Source organism: Pantherophis guttatus, chromosome 5 (assembly GCF_059756535.1).
Source record: "Pantherophis guttatus breed Tessera chromosome 5, ASM5975653v1, whole genome shotgun sequence".
In the NCBI taxonomy this organism is placed as follows: domain Eukaryota; kingdom Metazoa; phylum Chordata; class Lepidosauria; order Squamata; family Colubridae; genus Pantherophis; species Pantherophis guttatus.
Genome location: NC_142067.1, coordinates 56,725,710 through 56,731,709, shown reverse-complemented (window position 1 = coordinate 56,731,709; position 6,000 = coordinate 56,725,710).

Here is a 6,000-nt window from a genome sequence, read left to right as displayed (position 1 = left end):
CATAAATTGAGGAATGAGAAATGAAAGAACAGGAGTGAGCTGAGCTGAGGAGGGAGGCAGAGAGGAGGGAGGAGCAGCAAGTGGTGAGAGGGAGAGAGCCCCGGGGGCTTTGTTCTAAGTCTGTCCTTGCCATTGTGCACTTGCCTTTCTGCAGGCACAGTAGTCAAGGAGGGGGTTCTGTCCCAGGGCAAATTCAGGAGATCCAGAGCTGCGGTGGCCCAGCCACCAGTGGCAACAGGTGCACACCTGTCTTTTATTTTTAGCTTAATAATACTGTTAATGCATATATAAACTGTTACACATGAAACAAATATAATTTCGTAGCATTCTAGCCTTTGAATCTTTATGTACAGGGATTCTCCAAGGCTTGAAACATATTTCAAGGGTTCCTCCAAAGTCAAAAGGTTGAGAAAAGGTGATCTAATGCATTCTGTTCTGCTATTAGAACTCATTCATGAACAACAACATGAATGGATACAAAATGTCTATGAGGTACCTTAGTTGTATTTTTTCCTATTCAGTTCCTTCCACTAGAAGAAAAGCTATATATTGTTAAGAATATATTTTGTGCAACTGAATTGATTTAGAAATGTTCTTATTTGGTTTTGTTTTTAAAGACAGTGCAAGATTATACCAACTCTCTGCTTTGGAAGCCAATGCAGAGTTGTTAAGGAAAATACAATAATATAGCTTTCAACCAGTAGAAAAATGACTTCATCTGTGGTCATCAGTTTAGGATTCATTTTGAATGAAAAATGGTACAGTTTCATTCTGCATTTATTCTAGTTTCAGTTACTGGATAGAATGAAGAACTTCATCCTTCAATTTATCTTTGGACTCATCTCAAGAATGATTATCTGTTCCTACTGAACTCTCATAAATATCAGGATCCCTGTTTGTTCAGGAATCTATTTATGTATCTGTATTTAATGCTGTAAAATGTAGGTGGAAATGATTGGGTTGCAGATAAAATTTGGTTTATATATCTTTTTTAAAAAATCCATTTTCAAACAAACTTATATAAATAAAAATAAACAGTTTACCACATATGAAAAAAGGAAAATAAAATGTAATACAATAAATAAGAACAAAAAAGACAAACTAATTACAAATATGATTCAAGTTCACTTGATTTTATAAGTCTTCAAAAGGAGAAACTAAATTTTCAACTATCATAAATCTGTCCAATTTTTCCCCCCAAAGAGAAAGATGTGATGTTTTCTGAATATATGATCTTCTCAAAAATTGTTTTATCATACTTCTGTATAATCCAATGATTTATAGCTGGACCTATTGGTAACCTTTAAGGAACATGGTAAAATGTTATAATATTTCATTTATAGAGTTTACAGAGTTATTGTTATTTCAATAAATATTTACTTTCCATTCCTTTTTATTTTACCATTAATTTAATAATAATAGTGAACAAATTAAAAGATAATACTGTTTTACTGATAATGTGAATACAATTTGTATGCTTTTTTACTATCTTCATAAAAAAAGGAAAAAGAGCAAGACCTATATAGCAATTCTGCATATGCTCATTTCATAAATTTAACTGACAGAGAAAATATTAACATTCACCTGTGAAAACTGAAAGAGCATATCTTATAGATATCACAGATTTCATTTTAGTGCTGGCAAACAGTATCCTGTAATTTTTTGATATTCCTAAAGTTGATTTAAAATACATATTATTTTTAAAGAGAAGAGTATTTCAGTTCTTTCTTTTTATTCCAGTTAAACCTTTATGGATAAGATACTAATTTCTTGAACCAAACAAAGTTACAAGATATCTGAGGGATGTATTTGAATTTGCTCTTTTACTGTGGCGGTTGAGACCCCTAGGCTTATGGTCATGGGGGATTTCAACTGGGATTTCAAATGGTCATGGGGGATTTCAACTTACCATCCGTTGGTGAGGCATCTGAGGTGGCTCGGGAGTTCATGGCTTCCATGACAGCCATGGACAGCCATGGACCTGACCCAGTTAATTCATGGCCCTACCCACACGGGGGGAAACACGCTGGATCTGTTTTTTGTCTCTGGACAGTGGTTGAGTGATCTCGAGATAGGGGATATAGTCACCGAGCCCTTGTCATGGTCTGATCACTCTCTCCTTCGTCTCGACCTTCGAACCGCTACACCCCGCCGCAGGGAGGCGGAGCCGGTAAGATGGTTCCGCCCCAGGCGCCTGATGGAACCTGATAGGTTCCAGATGGAGCTTGGGCCATTCCCTGAGGATCTGGCACACGCCTCGACTGGAGACCTAGTGGCCGCCTGGGATAGGGCGGCCGCTGGAGCTCTGGATCGGGTCGTGCCTTTGCAGCCTCTGACCCGGCGCCGATCTCATTTAGCTCCTTGGTTCACTGAGGAGCTGAGGGAGTTGAAGCGCCGGAAAAGATGCCTAGAGAGTAGTTGGAGGGCCAGTCTTTCTGAATCTGACCGGACACTGGTAAGATCTCATATTAGGAATTACCTAGTGGCGATAAAAGCAGCGAAATGTAGCTATTTTGCTGCTCTTATTGCGTCATCAGATAATCGCCCGGCCGCCCTGTTTAGGGTGACTCGCTCCCTGCTCCACCAGGAAGCACGGGAGGACCCCTTGGAGAGTAGAGCCGAGGATTTTGTTCAATATCTGTATGACAAAATCACTCAGATTCGGGAAGATCTGGACTCCGACTGGGTAGTCTCAGGGGGAGGGACTGGGGCAGGTCTTGAGAATGTTATCTGGATGAGTTTGATCCTGTGACCCCTGAGGACGTGGACAGGATTCTGGGTAGACTGAACGCGACCACTTGTTTATTGGACCCGTGTCCCTCCTGGTTAGTGCTGGCTTCTCGGGAGGTGACACGAGGCTGGTTCCAGGGGATTATAAATGCTTCGTTGGGTGAGGGTGTCTTTCCTGCTGCCTTGAAAGAGGCGGTGGTGAGGCCTCTCCCCAAGAAGCCTTCCCTGGACCTGGCAATGTTGGTAAATTATCGTCCGGTCTCCAACCTTCGTTTTGTGGTGAAGGTTGTTGAGAGTGTGGTTGCGCAACAGCTCCCCCAGCACCTGGATGAAACGACGTATCTGGATCCCTTCCAGTCGGGCTTCAGGCCCGGGTACAGCATGGAAACGGCATTGGTCGCGTTGGTTGATGATCTCTGGAGGGCTCGGGACAGGGGGTGCTCCTCTGTCCTGGTCCTGTTAGATCTCTCAGCAGCTTTTGATACCATCGACCATAGTATCATGCTGCACCGGTTGGAAGAGTTAGGGGTGGGAGGCACTGTGTTGCGGTGGTTCTCCTCCTTTCTCTCTGACTGGTCGCAGTCTGTGTTGACAGGGGGACAGAGGTCGACCCCGAGGCCCCTCATATGTGGGGTGCCGCAAGGGTCGGTCCTCTCGCCTCTCCTGTTCAACATTTATGTGAAGCCGCTGGGCGAGATCATCCGTGGTTTCGGGGTGGAGTACCATCAGTACGCTGACGACACCCAGATGTACATCTCCACCCCGGATCACCCCAACGATGCCCTTGAAGTGATGTCCCGGTGCCTGGAGGCCGTACGGATCTGGATGGGGAGAAACAGGCTCAGGCTCAACCCATCCAAGACCGAGTGGCTGTGGTTTCCGACGTCCCGATATAGTCAGTTGACGCCATCACTGACTATTGGGGGCGAATCATTGGCCCCCACGGAGAGGGCTCGCAACTTGGGCGTCCTCCTGGACTCATGGCTGTCTTTAGAAGAGCACTTGACGACCATGACCGGGAGGATTTTTTATCAGGTTCGCCTGATTCGCCAGTTGTGTTCCTTTCTGGATCGGGACTCGTTACGCACGGTCACTCATGCCCTCGTCACCTCCCGCCTGGACTATTGTAATGCTCTCTACATGGGGCTCCCCTTGAGGAGCACCCGGAGGCTCCAACTGGCGCAGAGTGCGGCCGCGCGGGTGGTAATGGGAGCGACATGGCGCTCCCATGTAACACCTCTCCTGCGCGAGCTGCACTGGCTCCTGGTGGTCTTCCGGGTGCGCTTCAAGGTTTTGGTTACCACCTTTAAAGCGCTCCATGGCTTAGGACCTGGTTATTTACGGGACCGCCTACTACCACCAATAGCCTCCCACCGGCCAGTATGCTCTCATAGAGAGGGACTCCTCCGGGTGCCGTCAGCCAAACAGTGTCAACTGGCGGCCCCTAGGGGGAGAGCCTTCTCTGTGGGGGCACCTACCATCTGGAATGAGCTCCCCCCGGAGATACGGAGGATCCCGGATCTGCGCTCCTTCCGCCGTGCTGTGAAGACCTTTTTATTCCATCAGGCGGGCTTGGCCTAATTTCTTCCCTTTTTAAATATGTAAATTTTAATTCTGTTTTTAAATTATTGGGGTGTTTTAATCTGTCTGGGCCAAAATGATTTAATTTGATTTTATCTGGTTTTTAATTTTTTTGTATTTATGTATTTTATTGTTGGCTGTTCACTGCCCTGAGTCCTTCGGGAGTAGGGCGGTATACAAATCAAATAAACTAAACTAAACTAAACTGTATAACAGTGGTGGGTTGCTCCCGGTTCGGACCAGTTCGCAAGAACCAGTAGTAAAAATTTGTAGTAGTTCAAAGAACCAGTAATAACATTGGCTGGCCACACCCCTGATCCGGTCCCCAGCCCGGTCACCGCTTGCTTACCCCGCCCACCTCATCAGTGGCTTTTTTTTTTTTACTTTTAAAAGCATTTTTTCTACAACCCCTTCAGCCAAAAAAGAAAAATGCTTTTAAAAGTTTTTTTAAAAAAAGCCTCTGATGATCGTGCGGCTCACCTGGAATTGTCAGAGGCTTTTAAAAACATTTTTTTCTGCAACCTCTTCGGCCAAAGAGGTTGTAGGGGAAAAAAGGCCTTTAAAAGCCTCTGACAATCCCAGCTGAGTTGCCTGATCATCAGAGGCTTTTAAAGCATTTTTTTCTGCAACCTCTTATGATTGTAGAAAAAATGCTTTTAAAAGTAAAAAAAAAAAAAAGTTGGCCATGCCCAGCCAGTCTGTTACCTACTTTTAAAAATCTCTGCATTCTAATAATGAGAAGATAATATTTCTATATGGTCTAGATCATTCTGGTTCTCAATGATTCTCAATCAGGGGTCATATTACCCCCCCACCAAGCCACGCCCACAAAATAAGCCATGCCCACAGAACAAGTAGTAAAAATTTTTAGAACCCACCCCTGCTGTATAAGTATCTGTCTTACAGTATGCAGCTCCTCTGTCTTCCCACACTAGTTAAATCAAAGGAGAAATGTGTGAGACAAACTTGGGAATCGTTAAGTTCTTCTTTTTCAGTGTACCATTTGTTTTTTTAAAGTATTTTTAATGCTGAAACAAAAAACTACAGCACCAATACCATAAATGAATGAATCAATGCTATGCAGTGAAGAAAAAAAGCTTAGTTATATATGATGATTAAAATAAACGAAATGTGACCAAATAGAAAGAAACCTAACAGAAAAACAGAGAGAAGATCCATAAATCATCAGTAGCCATACAAGTTAATTCAATCCTTAAGTATATGATTAAAACTAGGCCAGTGCTTCTAAACTTTTTTTTGCCCATGGCTTCTTTCTAACCTTGTTTCTCTCTTATGCCTTCCCTGTCCTGTCCTGTGCCATTAGCAGACACAGGCACAGGACAGTAACTAGTGTGTTTTGGGCATCAAAAAGACAGTAGTTTCAGTTTAATACACTTTGCTTTTCTATGGTGCCATCGGTTACATATTTTCTTTCTGAAGCCATCTTGATATATCCTAGGGTCCTCAGGGACCATATGACCCCTGATTGAGAATCATTGAGAACCAGAATGATCTAGACCATATAGAAATATTATCTTCTCATTATTAGAATGCAGAGATTTTTAAAAGTAGGTAACAGACTCATATCCTGTTTCCTTTTCTTTCTTTCCGTTTATTTAAAATTATTCTCTTTCCTTTGCTCCAGGTTCAAAAGAGCCAAAACTCATCATGAGATGAGAAAATTCAGTG